Source organism: Tamandua tetradactyla, chromosome 14 (genome assembly GCF_023851605.1).
Source record: "Tamandua tetradactyla isolate mTamTet1 chromosome 14, mTamTet1.pri, whole genome shotgun sequence".
NCBI classification, from domain to species: Eukaryota; Metazoa; Chordata; class Mammalia; order Pilosa; family Myrmecophagidae; genus Tamandua; species Tamandua tetradactyla.
This window is the reverse complement of record NC_135340.1, coordinates 6,909,206-6,929,705: the sequence shown is the minus strand read 5'-3', so window position 1 is coordinate 6,929,705 and position 20,500 is coordinate 6,909,206. Positions and strand designations below refer to the sequence as shown.

Below are 20,500 nucleotides of genomic sequence, written 5' to 3'. Positions count from 1 at the left end.
GACATAGGAAAATAGCCACTATATGAACGAAAAAATGGAAACAAATCTGTAAATACAGAATCTTTCCATCCTTTAACTAAACAAATATGTGTATAAAATGAATTTTAAGAAATGCAAAACAATGCCTTTTGGGAGGGGGTCTTAAAATTTATTGAACAGTTTTCTCTGTACATACATATATTTTCCACATTCTTAACATGGAATATTTATTCTTTTATACTTGGGAGGTGGAGAGGCCTGCTTACCTTTTTGACTCTTATTTTATTGATGCTTCAGGATTTATCTCATAGATTTGTATAAATTCTCTGTATATCAAGAAAAATAATCCTTGAATATTATGTTAATTGCATAAATTATTTTTGCATTATAAAGTATTATGAATAGCCTTAAATCACCCTGAGCAATGAATCCTTTGCAAGTGTCCTTTCAGATTGCAATGTACCTGATGACAAATTTTCATTCATGCTTGATCTTAATGAAAATGCAGAGCTGTTTTAGTGTAAATTAGTGATTTATATCTGAAAGCACAACCGGATGAATGTGTTAAAATTACCAGGAAACAGCTGCCAACCCCACATCATGTGCTGGGAAAAGTGTATGCTATAACACACTCAAACCACAAATGCTGTTGCCATGAAACATGTCATCATCGGTCTTCCATGAGTGAAAAGAAAAAGTTAGAAATCCAGGTTTCTGCTTGCTTTATCAAAAAGTTAACAGACTCAGTTATAGCTCATTTTAATAGGCAAATGCTAGGAGCTAGTTAGCCAGGTAATTTTTTTTTTTGAAGACCTAGATATTTATTCCCTGAGGATTACTTGGCTCTGAGTATAGTGTTTATGAAACTTTTAAAAAATTATTCACAGAAAAATAGCCTAAAAGTGTGAACTCTGTGTGCTTTGATGAACAATTCTGATTTTGTATGGATGTAATGACCTAGAGAGTGAAAAGAAATAGCTCTACTTCTGTCTAAAAAGAGAAAACAAAACGAAACTTATTGTTGAGCTACATCCCAATTTTTACAGTAAACCTAAAATGTCTTTAAATGTATTTTTAATGCCTTTATTATTTATATTGTTTTGGGGGTGTGGGAGATAGTGGAAACAAGTCTAAAAAACACAGTAACCCACAGTAACCTAATTATATGCTTTAAATTCTCTCTTGGGAGCAGGGGTGGAAAATTGGACCCATTATGATTTCCATTGCAGTCTACTTTATGATAATGGGTATTCCTTGTAGAGTAATTTGGTGCTACTGTGCAATTCAATTAAAGTTGACAAAGCAAAGGGATATGAGTCAAATTATGGTTCTGCAATTAATGGTCTACATGATCCTAGAAAAGTTGCATCAGAATAGTCTAATGATAATTGATGAAAACATCGATTTTTAGTTATCAAGTTTGCATGACATTTTCTATGTGGTTTACTCTCCCAATTTTATTTTTGTTATTTGTAAAATGGTGATATTACTACATATTTCCTAGGGAGGGCTGTGACGATCAATAAGATGTGTAAAGTGCACAGGACAGAAGATGGCTGGTAATTCACATTCAGTAAATGGTATTTGTTGGGCTACTGGCATCTCGCTCACTGTGCCAAACGGTCAGCACCCAGCTCGCTGTGCCACACTATTGGTCAGAAAGAGAGGCACTTCTCACCACTTCCAGAGGAGGGGTCTCACTGCAAGGAGGGGAGCAGAGACCATAACAATGCTTGCTAATAGAAACATGGTCCTAGGGTCTCAGCCCATGCTGTAGTTTGCAGATATCAGCCAAGCATGACTCACACAGGCACTAGACAGAACAAAATTTACTCACATAGTAAAAAGACAAGGCAAGATGTCCTATTTATCAAATTTTTTGTCTGCTGCCTCAACATCCACCTTTTTTTGGCTCAGTGTCTCAACACTGACCTTTGGCCGAGGTAAAAAGTAATTTTCTATCTCTAGAGTGCATACCTCCCAGAGCTCCTATCCACATCTACTGCTACCACCTACACTATCATACACCTGCACACCTCACCCAAACCCACATCTGTAGTCACCACCCACATTGCCCACAGGGCTCTGCCAGAACCTACATCTAGCCCCAGAGGATAAGCTAACTATCCCCATCACCATCAGAACCCCAGTCCCTCTTACTCTTTGTGGGTGTTTGCTTTAAACCAGCCAACCCTTAACTCCTGAAGGAATCTATTAACCTCCACTTCTGGGCCACAATAAAGGTACAAGTCCATGGGTCCTTCTTGCTTTGCTTGTATGCACCCCACCTACTGACTGAGCCACCCAAGCTGACTGTGTTTCCCGTCAACCCATGTGGCTCCCCTCTCTCCAAGGGACCTGTAAGTAACAAACCATCTTGACTCAGGCATTATAGCCTAGGTTTCCCATTGTGTTGTACCTGACTTTCACCCAGACCCAAATTTAAAATCCAACATAACTTTTTGAGCCACATAGTCAACTTCAATGGTGAGCATCACCAAGAGTTGTCAAACCATAGCCCAGGCAGGCAGATGAATTATGAGCACCCTCATGTTCCATGGTAGAAGGACATCACTCCCTCCTTCCAGTAACACATGAGCACCGGTCTAGGTCAGGTACCCTAAAACTCCATGTGCTCTGACTGGAAATGTTTACATATGCTCATGGCAAAAGGGGGAGAAATGCATAGGCAGACCTCTATCTGAGATGTTCTGAGAAGCGAGTGGGCTCACACTTACCATCCCACTTTAGAGGCCAGGACAACACATCTGAGGACAGTGTTTATTTGTGGATCATAGGGAAAGGTGGCAAGTAGCACTCAGCTTCCATAGTATCATCTACCCTCGTTTGCATGTCTTCTGTATAACCATGGTTGAACCTGAGGTCCATGGACACAAAGGAATATGGATGTCTTTCTGTGCATCAACTAATTCCCTAAGGTCTGTACAAAATATTGTATATGTGCTTATTTCTGAAGAGGGTGTATAACTTTTACTTGGTTACAAAAAGTTCTCCATTAAAGCCCTTAATTATACAAACAGAAACTTTGTTCAGTTTAAAAGCCATTGTCTCTTTTTTTGGGGGGTGTGGGTGGGTGCATGGTCTGGGAATTGAACCTGTGTCTCAGACATGAAAGGCGGGCATTCTACCACTGAACCATCCATGCACCCCTAGTTTCATAGCCATTGTATCTTAACGTATGGATTAATAATTTAGTTATTGGGTAACTCAACGGAATGACTAACTTATTTGGAGGCAAGATCTGGGAATGAAGGTCTGGGTGTGGTGACATGCTAGGAAAGGAACAAATGGAAAAATGAAGCATTTAGTACTTAAGGTAGATTTTTTTCCCTAAGGTTACCAATGAAATATATTTTCATCAAATTGTCTTGGCTTTGAATAGAGTTGATTGTTGGTTTTGTTGTAATATAAAATGAGGCCTTTGCTATGGCTATGAGAACAATGAGAGTCTTCACTATTTCATTAATTACTAATTATTTACTACAATGTGAAATTTATCTGTAAAATACTTTATCTTGCTTGGTTTTAATATAAAAGGAAAGTTTTTGTTTTTTCTTAAGCTCTTTAAATTGGATCCTTTGGTTCTTTGATTTTTAAAGATAATATTTAAGTAACTTCTGCTTTATAATGTCTCAGTGTTATGCCTGATTATTTTGAGACACGAGAGTATGCTACATATTTGCTAATTTAAATATAAGTGAATTTCATTGAAAATTTAAGCTTTTCTGTCTAGCTCATTTGTATATATACTTTTAAAAAATGTAATTCAAAGGGCCAAAACCATGAGATGAAAGCTAATACAATTTCTTTGTTAAGAATTATAAAATAGAGCTGCTCTGTGACTTTACCTTTCTAAATAATTTCTGAGTTACACAAAAGGGTGTATTATTAACCCAGGAACATGACACCAAAACACTTGGCAGGAATTCAACTGCAAATTGAACCTGTGTCAAATTTCATAGACTAACTTTCTATTGTAAAATGAATAATTAAAAATGTTGGTTATTTTGATCACTAATTAGAATATTGATTAGTCATTGCTAGGCATATTTTTTTATTTTCACTTTTATCAAAGGCTTACTATGTATCAGGTATTAGTGCTAAAGGTTTTGTTACCAGATAAAGGTGGTGGATTCTTTTCTCCAGTGAGCTCAATGACCAATTCCTGAGACACTGGGGCTTCAAAGAGAGAAAAAGTTTATTATTAGGCCTGAAGCAGGAGAGCAGATGGCCTATTGGCCCAAAATCTGTCTCCTGGAAGTGCAGTAATGTGATAGTTTTATTAGAGAAAAAGGTGGGTTGGGTTTAGGATAATTGGCACAGTGGCTCCAAATGATGTAATTAGAGGTGATCTAATTATTGAGAATGTGCAGATTGATGGCATGCTTAGTCACAGAATGAATGTAAGAAAATGGTGGAATAAAGTATAGGTGGCGGTCAGATGAAGCAGTGCAGACACCAAGTCAGCTCCGACCAGCATCCAGCCCGGATCCAGCTCCGAGCGCCAACTCAGGAGAGATTGCCATATTTGTCTCCCAAGGATCCAAGTCAGCAGAGCCTGAATCCTCAAGGTTGAGTCTGTCTGAGAAATCTTGCTAAGTATGGCTTTGGATCTCAGAATTTCCTTTCAACATGACCCATCCAGGGGTGATCCTGGGTCAGACACTCCAGAGTCTGAGCCCACCCAAGGACCTGGTGTCCATGAGAGAGAGGCGGCCTCTAAGTTCCAGGATGCTCAGCTCAGCTATTATCAAACCACCAATGGCTCATTTGCATGGCAGGAACTCAAAAGACTCCATAAGATATTTCACTTGTGGCTGCAGCCTGAGAAACACAGCAAGGAAGAAATTATCGCTCAATTGGTGCTGGAACAATTTGTGATGAATGGACACTGCAGAAACAAGTCCACTTTACTACAGAAATGGAAATCAAGTGGAAGAAACATGTAGAAACTCATGGAAGATCTCACCGATGACTGCATGAGGTCACCTGACCTTGTCCATGTCCATATGCAGGGACAGGAAGCCCTCTTCTCGGAGAATATGCCCTTGAGAGAAGTTGTTTTTCATCTCATGGAACAAATGCCAGCAGTAACCCCAAGAGAAAGCATGAAGGCAGACTTCCAGGGTCCCCAAGATATTTCTCTTCAAACAGGACAAGGAGATGGCCATAAAGAAAATGGCAGCAACATTTCTGTGAAAACCAATGAAGTAAATGACAGTATTACTAGTCAAGACTATCTAGTACCTTCTGTAGTTATTATTCAGAAAGAGAACAGCCATCAGCCTGAAGAGGGGAGTGTTTCTTGGGAGAATTTGCAGAACCCCAGAAGAGCAGGGCTTGGCTCCTCCAGATCCCAGGAAGAATCCCTAGAACAACTCTCTTATCAAGATGTCCCCATGGAGGTGGAACCACAGTTTCTCCCCAGGCCAGGTCAGGCCACCCCTGAGCCTGCCCCTCCCCAAGCCATCCCTGAGCCTGTCCCTACTGACCAAAGCAGTGAGGGCAAAACCAGGTGTGCGGTAAACCAAGAGAGAGTCCTTGGTCCCCCCAAATCCTATAAATCTGAGGACTGTCCCAGGATCTTTAGATATTTCTCTCAACTAGACGCCCACCAGAGAAGACACAGGAATGAGAGACCATTTGTTTGTGCCGAGTGTCACAAGGATTTCTTCCAGAGGTCAGACCTACATGTGCACCAGAAGATTCATGCAGCAGAGAAGCCCTTCAGGTGCAGCACATGTGAAAAGTCCTTCAGCCACAAAACCAACCTGCGGGCTCACGAGAGAATCCACACTGGAGAGAAGCCTTACATGTGCTCCCTCTGTGGGAGAAGCTACCGCCAGTCCTCCACCTTCCACCGCCACCTGCGGACCCACCAGAGAACTAACGCTGCCTGGCCAGGAGCTGCCCCAGCTGCTGCTCCCAGCTAAGATATATTGTGTAATTATCCAGTATACCTACTTTTTCCTGCAAAATGCTAATTATGTCAATTGAGAGATAGCTACAGATTGGTTGCTTGGGTGGATTTATTAGGTGCTCCACCCTCCTTTATTATGTGATAACCTTCTTGGGAGATTAATTTTTCCTGAGGAAGACTTCAAATAAAAAAAGAAACAAAACAAAACAAAAAAGTATAGGTGACTTGTAGGTGAAAGTCTGAGCTACTGTACATGTCAGGAGGGCCCACGTTAGTTAGAGTTAGCCTCAGTTATCAAGATAACTTTGGACCTAGTGTGGTTAGTACTGGACTGACCCAAGATCCTTCATTAATAAACATTAGGGCTGTCTTTAGTGATTATAAGACTCTAAAGTTGAAAATTTGGATAAAATTGGGTACAAATGAAGATTAGTCAAAAGGTTTTTACAATCATAGGGGCAGAAGATAAGGGTTATACAACCATTATCAGAGATCTAGGCAGTTGGGTTACAATTCAGAGATTTCAGGAATTTCCCTCTGTCTACTCCCATATACCAGAAAGCACAAAGGAATATCTATATAATGATTCAGTAATCAAAATCATCCCTTAAATCCTGGTTTCTCAGTTACAATTTTGCATAGATAAATATATTTAATATTTATATTAATCAGGTATTAATTCCCAGTTCATAAGTGAGAAAAGTGAAGGACATTTATTCATTTGATCATCCAATATTTTTGCAAACCTACTATGAGCCATGTACTCTTTCAGACTCTGAAATTAAAATAATGAACAAAAGAGATAATATCTTGTTATCATGGAGCTTATATTGTATTGGTGGAGGTAGGGAATAAACAAACAAATATTGTGCTAACAGTATAAACACAATGTAAAGCAGGATCAGGGGACAGAGAGTGGTGAGACAGAAGATGGGGTACTGAGAATCCTAGTTTATAGAGTGTAACTGGGAAAGACCTCTCAGATTTTGTGACATTTGAACCCAAATGAAAGAGAGAGAGAGCCAGGATGTTATTCGGGAAAAGAGTATTCCAGGAGGAAGGAATAAAATAAATGCGGAAAAGGAGTTTGCTTGGTGTAGGAAGAACAGTGTGATTGCAGAGGCATGAGTGTGGGCAAGAGTGATAAAAGATGGAGTCCAAAGGGGCATAGTGTATTAGGAAGGGCATAAGTGGGATTTAATCATGTCTGGCCTCTGTAGGCTTTGGTAAAGACTTTGACAAGACTTTGATTGTGAATGGGGTGGGAGCCACTGGAGGATTCTGAATAGAAGTGTGGCATGTCCTGATTTACATTTTAGAAAGATCATTCTCATTGAATGTGTCAGGGCAATGATAGAAACAGGGTGAGCTGCTAAGAGGAATCTCAATTGTCCAGGCAAGAGAGTAGACTGATAGTGTTGGCAGGGGGTAGAAAGTGGTTGAATTCTAGGTTTATTTTGAAAATAGAGACTGTAGGATCACTGATGGATTGCATGTGAGAGCAGTATAGGAGTTAAAGAATAAGCCAATATTTCAGATCTGTATTTCTGAAAAAATGAAACTGATCTTTTATTAAGAAGGTTTGGGGAAGAACATGTTTTGAGATGGTGGTAGTTCAAGATTTTTGCTTAGAATATGCTAAATATGAAATCTGCATTAGATATTCAAATGGAGATATCAAGTAAATAGTTGAAAATGGAATCCAGAGTTCAGGGGAGAGATCCTTGTCAGCTATATTTAGAGATAACACTTAAAGTCATAGGACTTGATAAAATCACCTGGGGAGTATGTGTGTGGATACATAAGAGAAGAGATTTGGGGAAAATGAGGAGAATCCAACAAAATACTGAGAAGTTGCAGTCAATGAGGTAGAAGGAACAATGAGAGCATGATGCTACCAAAGCCAAATGAAAAGGTGTTTCAGAAAAGAGGGAGAGATTACAAGATAGAGTCAGATGACAATTTAGAATGGACGTTTGGAATTAGCAATGCAGAGGTCACTGATGACCTTGACAGGATGGTGGAAGGATATTATTTTTAGTGGCTTCTATTTTCCCTTTAAAATAAAGAGCAAGGAAATAAGATAAAAATTAGGAAGAAGAGTGGGGTTTTGAAAGTTATTAAATAAAAGTGAGAGACAGTCATCTAGGAGAGTGGGACACTAATATTAAAATGGAATTTTAGTGGAATTTCAAGCAACACTAATTGTCCCTTTGAGGTCTTTATTCATATATTTAAGCTGAGAGCAGCACAGATGTGAAGTTTTCTTCAGCGGTGTTCAGCTGTGCAGGTAAAGGTCGGAACGTAGGTGAAGACAAGGAGTTAACGAGGGTTGGGAGTTTTCCAAATGAGTATATGGCAAGGAGCAATGGACAAAGAAGTGACTATAATAATAATAATAAACAGGATAAGAATGAAAAATGCAAAAGATATGATGGATACACAATGTAAAAGATGTTAGGGTCAATAGATTAGAGGTTCCAATGGGACAATGAATTATTGGGGTTAGGGTCCTACAGGGAGTGAATTGGAATGAGAGTCCAACAAGATGGTTGCTGAGAGGGTGGAAATTAGAAACTGAGACACTGAGATTCTAGAGTGAGTGTAATTATTGGTGATAAAATGTAGTTACTAGACTGTAATGTGATGGCTCTCAAAGCATGGACACTGAACCAGGAGATCCACCTCACGTGGGAACCTGTGAGAAATGCACATCCTCAAGCTTTGCTCAAGGCTTACAAAATTGGAAACAAGACTCCGAGTGATTCAGATGCTTGCTAAAGTTGAGAACTACTGTGTAATATATGATCATGGGAGCATGTTTTATGAGTGAGGTAGGTGACAGAGACAATCACTGTAGATGAGGAGGTCAAGGAATTCAGTGTTGCTAACATCTTTAATCATTTCAGGAGTAGCGGTAGAGAAAATGATAGTGAAACAGCCACCTACTAACCCACTTTTCCAAAGTAATCCCTGCCTTATGGCTTGTAGAAATTTCTATTTCTCTTTTCCAAGAACTCCCACCTCATTACATTTATCCATAAGAAACTTGCTTCATCCCAAAATATGTTCTTGTTTTCCTCTTTTCCTATAGTACCTGCTAATGCTGGTTCTGGCTGGTTTTAGCCAGAGGGACACACACAGACAGAAGTAGCTCTGACCTGAAGTTACCTATACCTAATTATAATAGTAAAAATCACACCCACTCATCATGTTAAGCTGCCATTTTTAAACATGCAATGCATGAACTAGCATGATATGCAACAGTGCATGCTCCACTTAACTCTGCCCCTTGACCCACATCATCTCACTCCATCCTGTGTCACTCCCTTGGGCCAATCCTCTCCAAACCATATAAAAACCCCACACCTCTTTAGCTCAAGGAGACAAATCTAAATTCACTCCTGTTTCCTGCCGTGCTGGCCTTGCAACAGTCTCTTATTGGGCAGCAGGCTAACTTGGGTGGTAACAACAGTGAGATAGGGGCTAAAATCCAAAGGTTGGGGAGTGACTAATCTGTAGATGTCTGCAAAAAGGAGCCAGTGATTTTTAGAGAAGAAGCAGGAGCAATACCTTGCAAAAGAAGAAGAGCAAGACATTTCCTAACCTGCTTCCAGGCCAGTAGAACTTGGGGCATGGGAGAGAAAATAGCCCCATTGAGCAAGTCGCAGGGGAGGCCAGGTCCTCAGGTAAGATTCACGTTTCATACAAGAAGGTGAGGGGAAAGTTAGCACTGTTGAGGAATCAAGTTATTTTGCTGATGGCTGATGGTGAATTTCCCAACACAAAGGAGAAGACAATGGAGAGATGAGAGAGAGGGATGGGAAATGGTGTCAGGCGAGGGCTTGTATGGAACTGAATATAGGATTACAGTCCAAAGCGTCTTAGAGTCTAGGGTGTTTTATGCTGACTATGGTGACAGGGCCTGAGGAAATAGTCTCCAAGGAGTCTTAGGAGGCAATAGATAATCATGACTGGCTAAAGTTTCCTTTTAAGTCAGAGGTTCTCAGCCTTGGCTGCATGTTAGTATTACCTGGGGGAAATTTTAAACATTCCTAATGCCCAAGCTTCACCCTAGACCAGTTAAAGCAGAATCTCTGGGGGCAGGATCCAGATATCAGCATTTTTTTTTTTAATTCTGCAGTTGATTATAATGTAAAGCCAAGGCTGAGAAACAGTTTTCTAATTGGAGAAGCCAAAAGCAGCAGCAAGAAACATCGACTCTGAAGTCTGGGAACTTCTTAAGACAGACAACCTTCATCACTATCTTCATATAAGGTAGGGGTCAAGTTTGCCTTCCTTCTGGGTCAGATCATCTGTTGAGCTAAGAGCTCTGAAAGAAGCAAACTGAATTGCTCAAAACAGCACAGTAGATGTGTTGTGTTTATCAGCCAGCAAAAAGTTAAAAAGAGAGTTTCCTACCCAAGAGTGAACAATCACACTTTGATGCTCTGTTGTGCAGGACAGCAGGTCAGCACTGCAATGACAATTGATTATCTATGCATTGCTCTGAGCACTCCTTAAGAACTTTTACTCTTTCAGAAGAACACCAGGTGAAAGGTTCACAGCACAACTTTTCACGGTTAATTAGCAGTTAGAATCGCTTCTCGAAATCCAATAGGAAGGAGCAGATGGACTTGCAGTACACCTTGGGGCAGGAATTTGCATGTCCCGGCCATTAGCCTTGGTGGCTAACAGCATCATCGAGGGGTAACATAATCTTGCATTTTTGCTTATTTTCCATTCAATTGCTAAAAATGTAGTTCCAAAATCTACGTCCCATTAAAAAAGAAAAATTAAATGAAATGTTGGTATCAGAGTTGTTTCATTTGAGACATGCTGCCACCATAATCTCCTGGCCAAGGTGAAAGATCATAAAATACACCTGACTGCTTTGTTTTAAGTGCTCAGACAACACACATATGCTTTGGTAAGTGAAGACCTCCTGCTTGGAAATTGGAAAGAACACTTTATTTTGCTGACATCGCAATAAAATAAGTTACAGAGGAGTAACGGTTTGCTTTGGGATTTTAAAATATCCTTTTATTTTAAAACTTACCTCTCCAAATTTTCCTGTTTTATAAACAAATCTGGTTGTAATATTTTAGAAAGCCATTTGTGGTGTGTTGAATTCTGGGTCTAAGAACACATATCTTAATATCAATGCCATCCCTGTGGATGTGAACCCATTGTAAATAGAGCATTTTGAAGAATCTCAATTTTGGCCAACTGTATCAGGTTGAGCCTTAATCTGGATTATTGAAGTCCTTGAAATCAAAAGAAACTGGACATAGAAAAGAACAAGCCAGGTGAAGAAGCTGAAAGCTGAAGTCACTGGTACCTGGCAGAGGAAGGAGAGGACATTGCTGTGCAAAGGGGAAGCAGGGACTCTAGGATTGCTGGCCAGCCAGGACTGCCAGCCAGGGAGTCAGCAAGCCTTCTAGCTTCTGAAACCATGAGCCAGTAAATTCCTGTTGTTAAGCCAACCCATTTGATTTACCAGCCAGGAAACTTAAGACACCGTTATTTTCCTTTTGCAGTGAAGCTTAGTTTTTCTAAAATAAATCTTTACTCCACAAACATTCATAGCGTTCAGAGAAGGGATCAGTGATTTTCAATCTTATTTACTAGTCCATAACTATGGAGACTGCAGAATAGGACTGGGTTCTACTGTAAACACTTCTGCATTTTGTTAAATCTGTGGGTCTAAGTGGCAATATCAGCCTAGGAGAGAGGGTAGTGACTCTTGACACCTCTACTACATGGAAATGTGTGTTAGTTCTCTTTGAAAAGGGGGCATTACCTAAATTTAGCTTACTATTTTCCCAGTAGGAGTGAAAGAGAATTCTGGGACACCTTTGTGGGTTACTTACTGTCTCCATGAAATGCTTCTATCTGAAGTGGAGAAAATACCTGCTGAGCTAAGGACTGTGGTAAAGACTGTGCTTGTCAAAGATTTTTGTGCTACTTTTCAGAAAGAAGTCAACCATGATAAATAGGCTTTAATGACAAATTCCCTAAAACTCACCTTGTGCCAACCTTTTCCAACGCTTCCTACTCTTCGTTAGACTTTTGCACTCTCTTTAAGCTATGATGGAATGGGAACTGGCTCCAGGCAAAATATTGCAGTGAGCAGTTTATATTTCTACCTTTCCTTTCTGTGCCTTCTCCACATATCTATGGTGTACCCATGGATCTCATCTTCTATCAACCCTGGCTCACATGACATCAGATACAATTTCACTTTACTGCATGAGAACTCCATGTACCCAAATTAGCCCTATATCAAGTCTTTTTCTTTTTTTGTTCTTTCTTTTTTTTCTTAATGTTGCTGTACCTTCTCCTAAATCAACTTTATCAGAAACTCTGAGGATGTAGCTTACATTGAAATCTCCCTGAGTTATTCTAATATACAGCCTGGGCTAAGTACCACTGTCTTACACCAAAAACCACGGATCCCTAAATGTCTAATTCTTCAAAGTTGGCAGGTGGGTGAAGACGTTCTTTTTAGACCAGAAGTCCTTAGAGGCTATTTATGGGGACAGAATTGATTGTCTCATCAGTTCTCAGTCAGAACAGGACATTGTATCATCAACCGAAGGATGATATTAATAAAGCAATCAATGGTATTTTCTATGGATACATAATTCCTCAGTGGGTCATGATCCTTATTTTCTTTAATCTCAGGTACTGGTTACCTATGATCATTGGCAACACATCAAGAATATTAGTATACTCTTTATATTGGATAGCATAATGTCCACTAGCAAGAGACTAGCTTCCTAATTTGGGGGTTGGGGTTGGGGTGGGAGCAACTCCAAACTTGTTTTGACATTTTGTCATGGTAGATATTTGGTTCTAAGAAACATGTACAACCCCCAATGACAGTAGAGTTATCAGTTCTTCTTAAATGCTTTATTTAAGTTATTGAATCTTTGCTTGCTTGGTGTTGGCTGCTTCTCTGTTCAATAAATTAGTAGGGATATTCTCAGTATTGTAAGAATCCTGGGATGTGCAAGGTCATGCAGAATTTGAGTTCAAAACCTTAGCTTCCCAAGCTTTTGCATTTTGAATTTTTGATCAGATATTAGAAAATGAATAATTTATATTCTCAAAGTAAAAATTTATATCTACATATGTGGTGAAGGTAGAAATCTTTGAAGAAAGTTGTATATGATAAAGATCAGTATGTTCATTTTTAATTTGTTTTTCGGTTCTTTTGAACTTGTAACTGAACGATTATAGTAAATGAAACCTGATTTGTTGCTGTTTATTCAGTTTGGTAAAGTGGAGAAAGCTGCAACACCTGGTTTTTATTAAAGCCTTTATCCCTTCCACTAAGACATAGTTTAGAAGTCTTTTAAATACAATTTGTTGAAGAATGCTCCATGTTAGGGGCATTTGCCCTGTCCCAGTCACACTGTATCCCTTGAGGTTAGTGCTATTATAGTGTGGTTAAGATCTAGGATATAATTGACAAACAATGTTCCAGGTAACATAGATTAAAATCTGTGTTATCTGTTTGGTAGTTCTTTGGGTGTTCTTCCATGATTTACCTCTTTGGGATATTATTTTCCAATTTGTTTTTGTAGTAAGACAACACTATGCATGTTTCATGGAAATATAGGCATTGTAGTTATTTCTTAACTGATTATTCCCTATCTGAGAATATCTGAATTTGAAAGGCCTAAATCAAATGCTCTATAGTTTTGGAAGAAACTGGTTTTCTTCTTGATATATTATCTCATTGACAACATGGAATGTTGATAACCAAAGAACAGTGTGGACTTTGGGATCTTCTTGGCTGCTTTGTATTCCTATTATAAACAAGAAGGATATCTATGATTTACAGGAGGTTTAGCCCATTTGCTTGCAGCTGGGGACCCTTGGGGCCAGATAATTTATAAACATAAATATTGTGTTTAACTTGAGTCTTTAGCTTATGTGATTCACTCGTAATGAAAGCATAATTTATTTGTATCTTCTGTGTCCGTGAAAGCTATTCAGGGGGCAGTGTTCTTTTCCTGGCACTTAATGAGACCTGTCAAGCCCAAGATATTTCTTCTTTAGTACAGCAGCTTGTGACTTTTGTCCTTTTAAGTTACAGGTAATGCAGTGTTAATTCATTATATAAAGTCTCAATCCATATGATAATCAACATTTAACATTCACTGAAGATTAACTCCTTCCCCCTTGGTAGGCATGTCCAGCTTGTCCGCTGCTGCAGTACCTTCTCATTTCCTTAGCTAAGACTGCGGGAGTAAGAACCTTTGGTGTAATAAGGGAAGATAATATGCTCGTCTTCCCTTCTTTTCCCACTCTCTTTCCAGCCTCACTTCCTCTCCTATTCACTAGCTTCAACAGAAAGGATTAGAGATATGGAAGAGAGAAAATGGCCTAGAACAAAGATGTTCTGATGGAGATGTCTGGTGATATCATAGCTGTCTTCAAACTCTCTGGGCTTCATGGATGTTGAGAGCTGATTTTTTTCTCCTGGACGCTTTTGTGGGGTGTTTTGTCTTTGGAAGAGTTCCATCACTGGGGACTTATCCAGCTGTAACTCGTGGTATTTACAATGTAATACATTCCTCAATTTAGTGATCTTTCTTCAAGTCTTGGTTCTCTGGAAGTCCACTCCACAGGAACTACTGGTATTTCCTGCCTCCCCCAGGAAGTACACTTGTACTTGGAATTGCTCCAGCTTTGCTTTTTCTCTCTCCAGCATGACTTACTATCTTGGGCCTGGTGGTCAGTTTGTATGAAAGCCGGTCCCCTAACAGCCACCTCTTTTCTGCTGTCACAAGGCACTTTAAGAATCTGAGCCATTCTCTGTAACTCTGAAGCTCAGGGAATTGACATTCTAAGCCCTGTGAGTAGTCCAATGGAAATCTCCATTACATGTTTCAGATGGAAGAGTTAGCACCTCCCACAATTATTTCATTCTCTTTGGCGGTTGAGGACTCTCAGCATGCCAACAAGTCTGCTCTCTCCATATATCTTGACCAAATTTATTATCTTTCATTTGCTTAAAGAGCCCAAGAATTATTGTCCTTGACATTTCCTTTGTAAATTTTTCATATGGACATCTGTCTCATATTCACTTCTCTATTTAATGTGTGCCATAATTATTGCCTCTGTTGAAATTGAGGTAGAAAGTCTTCTATTTTAACATGCAATAGATGCCCATTTGCTTGGATGATCTTTTCTTAATATCTCCTCTAAGAACCCGGGAGGAGAGTAGACAGGTGAAAGAGGATTCAGATATCCTCTTTCAGATGTTTTGAATCATCCCATTACTTTTGTCCACTTCTACTTGGTTAATTTGAAAGCCATGACTTAGTCTGCCAAGTACAGCTGTCACAGATTTCGGATTATTTACTATGACAAGGAAGAAGCTGTTTGAAATAATTAGTATAAAAAAGTCTACTGGGTAAAGTTAAGCCCTCTTATAGGAACAGTTTTCTATGAATCAAGTCAGAAAAATTGCATTTATTTCTTAAGGTTCTCAGTTTGGATGATTTAGATAAGCTTTAGCATGAAATGCCATTACTGTGCACTGGGTTTGTCCTATTTTGTGGGATGGGGCTGGAAAAATTCTTCCTAGCTCTTCATCTTTAATTGGCCTCTGCACCCATGCATCGTAGCTCGCATTAAATGAACCAGGGGAGTTAAAGTGTTGTGTTGTTTTGTGGCTATTCATATTAATCTATAACACTTTATTAGCTTTGTATGATTTACAAAGTTAGGACATTAGAGGCATTAAGAACTATCATTTTATTTTATACAGTTAATATTTTTCAGGTTCTATAATATGGTTAAATAAATTATTGTCTTTCCTACAGGTGTACAAGTTTTTAAATTTTAGATTGTAGCCTTCTTTTATCACTTAAAGGTGAATTATACAAAAATTTAGATATAGTTTTATGCGCTATGTCATGTTAACAATATTTTCATTTTGGAAGTTACTCTATAAAGAGTTTCTCTATTTCCAGTTCAAATTTAGTGTTTTTATTTTTCTTTTATCCCTAGAAACATGTAATTTTAATACTTTATATGGAATAGAATTGGAATATGAGGGTATTTTAATCTGCCAAAGCTGCCAGAATGCAATACATCAGAGATGGATTGATTTTTAATAAAAGGGGATTTATTTAGTTAAAAACATATAGTTCTTCAGAGGAAATGCAGTTAACTTTCATCTGAGGTTCTTTTTCACATGGGAAGGCACAGTATGATTTCTGCTGGCCTTCTCTCCAGGCCTCTGGGTTCTAAGAACTTTCCCTGGGATGATTCCTTCCTGCATCTCCAAAGGCCTGGGCTGAGCTGCAAGTGCTGAGATGAGGTATGCTGAGTTGCTTGGGCTGTGCTACATTAAGCTCTTTTCATTAAGCACCAGCCAATTAAATCAAACATCATTCATTGCAGCAGGCACGCCTCCTAGCTGACTGCAGATGTAATTAGCAACAGATGAGCTTCATGTACCACTGGCTCATGGCCACAGCAACAGAACTAGGCACCTTCACCTGGCCAAGTTGACACCTGAATCTAACTACCACAGAGGGCTTTAGGGAATAATTGAAAATAATGTGCTACATATACTGCACTTATAAAAAGGAACTCCAAAGGTTTAGATGATGGTTGAGTCACTAGACTGACCCAGGAAGGAGCCTGGTCTCTGGATGATTGTGTGAGCCAGAGCTGCCCCATACTCCTCTTCCAATATGCATTAGACATTACATGAGAGGGAGAAATTAACTGTTACTACATTAGGCTACTGATATTTGGGAATTATTTTAGCTTTATTTAACTTAGTGAATCTCTCCCACATGGCAGGCAAGAATTCTACCACTAAACTACTCTTGCACCTGATCATTACCTCTTTACTTTGCAATCTTTTCCATATTCTTACAGAAATTTATTTTTGTTTTTCTACCTCTATTCTCTCAATGCCATAGAATTCATTATTTTTTATCATTGTTCTCTTTTTTTCTTGTTTTCTACATGACTTGGACCCTAGTCATACCTCCACTGATTCCCACATCCTTACTTGATGCTGTGATAGCATACTGTTCTGGATCACTCTCACCCTTACCTTTCTCTAATGCTATACCTAGATTACTGAAACATTACTGGGTAAAGCTGTGTATTTGTGCTGCTTTTTGCTCATGCAAAGTCATGCTTTCTGATGTCAACTTGTCTCTTTTAGTCTTTAGAAATCATTTTGTTAATCTCTTGCTGCCCACTCATCACAACAGCAGTTTCAAATCCTTTTCATGTTCCTTTAACTGCTAAATCCCATTTCATGTTCCTTTAACTGCTAAATCCCATCTCAATCACAGAAAAGGACTTTATGTCTAGTTTTTCTTTTTGGAAAATATTCAGGCTAATTGATGCAAAAAACCTCAATTTCCTTTCTTAACATCTCAAATATTATCTTTATTCACTCATCTTCTACTTCTATACCAAAGAAGCCACTCTTTCCCTATAGAAGTAATTGCCTGTCTCTGCCTATATTTTTAATCCCAGATTCTTCTCATTTGATACTAAATATTATTCCATTAATAACCTTTTCTTTTTTGAATTTTCAGTCACTCTCTTAAACTTATTCCTTCCTCTTAGACCTAATATGCTAGTAATCTTATAATAAAAACAAAAAATTCCCCAATTTTCTCTTTTCTTTGGCTTCTGAGGATTATTGACAATTCCTTTATTTCATCTACAGATTTCTACATGCTCTATTTGTTGCATCTACTCTCATCAATTAACTACCTTTAAAATTTCCTTTCTTTTGTCCTTCTTCACTTATTATCCTACTGTTTTAGTTTACTAAAGCTGCCAGAATGCAATATACCAGAAATGGAATGGCTTTTTTAAAAGGGAATTTATTAAGTTACAAGTTTACAGTTCTAAGGCCATGAAAATGTCCAAATGAAGGCATCCAAAAAAAGATACTTTGACTCTGAAAAATGGCTGCATGGCATCTGGGTTTCCTCTGTCACATGAGAAAGCACAAGATTGGCATCTCCTGGTCCTTTCTAAGCATCTCTGGGGCAACTCCAGATTTTCTCTCTTACCGTCCCTTAGCTCTTTGCAGGTTCTAGCTTGCTTAGTATCTCATGAAAAGACACATGATGACATCTTCTGGGCTCTGTTTCCTGTTGGCTTTCTCAGCTCCTGGCAAATCCTGGTGCTTCTGCATTTTCAAACATGTACATCTCAATTTTCTCTGTGGGCACTCCAAGCATCTGCAACTATGTTGGCTCTGAACTGTTTCTTTCTCTGTGAGCTCTCTTAAAGACTCCAGTAAACTAATTAAGACCCACTTTGATTGGGTGGAGTCACATCATATCTATCTAATCTCAATGGTCACACCTACAATTGGATGTGTCAAATCTCCATAGAAGCAACCTAATCAAAACATCCCACCCTACAGCACTGAATTAAGATTAAAGAACATGGCTGCCCCTCAGGATTAGATAAGGATTAAGAGAAAGTGCCTGCTCTGGGGTACATAATTTCAAACAGCACATTCCACCCTCTGGACCCCCAAAAAACATGTTTTTCCCATATACAAAATACATTAATTCCATTACAATATCACAAAAGCCTTAAACCATTTCAGTAGCAATACAAATGCAATACAAATTAGAAAACAGTACGAAATCTCACCAAAGTCAGTTAAGGCATGATCTGTTCTAAGGCAAAAATTTTCTTCTGGTTGTGGACCAGTGAAACTCAAAACAAGTTATCTGCTGCCGATATACAAGGGAGGGACAATCACAGGATACATGCTCCTATAAATATATATATAGGGTGATATTGGAAGAAAAACAGGGGTCACCAGACCCAAACATTTCTGAAAACCTGCAGCATACTCCATGGGGTTTCAAAGTCTAAAAGTCGCTTATCCTTGGAGCTTGAGATCGTGGTATTCCCACCCTTTCCAAGGGTTATTCAGTGGCTCTGTTCTCTCTAATCACTGGGATGAGGATTGCAACACTGGGGGACATTCGGAAGACTACATTTTTCTCAGCTCCACCCTCCCCAAGCATTGGGCCAGCAACTGGACTCTCTTCCATCTCTGGAGCAAACATTCAACCCCACCAGAGTAGTGGGGCGGCAGCAAGTCCCTCCCAAATCCTCGAGGAATGTGCTTCACCCTCTCCAAGGCCTCAGGCACCAGAGCTCTTTCTGATCATCAAGGTGGAAGGCCTGCCCTTTGCCTCTGGAGCAGACTCACCTCTTCCATGTGGATGTGTGGGTCCATTCTCCTGGCTTGAGATGTCTTGGCTTCAGACCTTAGCTTCTATGGTTCTGCCTTTGAAGTAATTTTTCCTTCAATCTGTCCATTTTCTCTCCCATTTAGTCCAGAATTCCAGTGGTTCTGGTCATACAGATCTTGCAAAAAATTTGTTAATTTTCCATGTCTCATACAGGGATTGAAGCCATCAGACAATAGGACTTTCCACAAATCCTTTCTAGAAAATTCCATTTCCAATCCTAGCTTTTTCTCAAATGGCTGACTGGTTCCACATTTTGTTAAATCTTCATGTGGGGCCCTATTCCCTGGGATTTAACTTTCTGGAAGCCCAGTACTTTCCAGACCACCAATTTCTGGTTCCTTTGTACCCCAGAGTTCAGTTCTCAACTTTTTTCTTTCTGGTCACATTTTGTTATAAGCTGCAAGGAGAAACCAGGCTGCATTTTCCATATTAGTTTGAAAATTTCCTCAACTAAGTATCCTAAGTCATTACCTTCAAATTCTGCCTTCCATTCAACACCAGCACTCAATTTTGCCAAGTTCTCTGTCACTTTAAAACAAGGGTCTCCTTCCTTCCAGTTTGCAATAACACATTCCTCATTTCTGTGTAAGCCTTCCCTGGAAGAACCTTTAGTGTCCATATTTCTACCAAAAGTCTCTTCAAAGCAATTCAGGCCTTTTTCTATCAACCATATCACAATTCTTCCAGAACCTTCCCTTATCCATTTATAACGTCATTCAGCAATTTTGGTATTTGCAATTCACAGCACCCCACTCTTAGTACCCAAATCTGTTTTAGTTTGCTAAAGCTTCCAGAATTCAATAAACCAGAAATGGAATGGCTTTTATAAAGGGGATTTTTTTTAAGTTACAAGATTACAGTTCTAAGGCCATAAAAATGCCCAAACTAAGGCATCTAGAGAAAGATATCTTGACTCCAAAATAAAGGTGAATGGCATTCATGTTTCCTCTGTCTCATGGGAAGGCATGTGGATGGTGTCTCCTGGTCCTTTTGGCGTACCCCTGGTCTGGGGAAACTCTGGATTTCATCTCTCACACCCACTTCTTCATATGTCGTCAGTGACTGGCTTATTTCTAAACCTAATAATAATTACTATTATTAATAAATGTTTTTCTGGCATTGTTGTGGGGTTCCTTTTTATTTATACTTTCTCATTCCTCAGCTTAATTGATGCATCTATTTTATCTTATTGTCTACTGTTTCTTTGATTACTTCTTTCTTTAAATTTTATTTCTTCTTACTTGTTTTTTAAAAGGGAATTCTCTAATTTCTGCTCTCTCCTCATCATTCTCTTTTC

The 20,500-nt window shown here is 39.1% G+C and overlaps 1 long non-coding RNA gene and 1 pseudogene across 1 annotated transcript in view; both read left to right on the top strand.

Annotated features, from left to right (window-relative positions):
• Nucleotides 1–20,500, top strand: part of LOC143654788 (uncharacterized) — a 53,614-nt gene that overhangs the window by 7,268 nt on the left and 25,846 nt on the right. Inside the window, exon 2 of the long non-coding RNA XR_013161952.1 lies at nucleotides 10,065–10,198. This is a non-coding gene — a long non-coding RNA (uncharacterized LOC143654788). The remainder of the gene's footprint in view (nucleotides 1–10,064; nucleotides 10,199–20,500) is intronic.
• On the top strand, nucleotides 4,602–5,933 carry LOC143656450 (zinc finger and SCAN domain-containing protein 4 pseudogene; annotated as a pseudogene).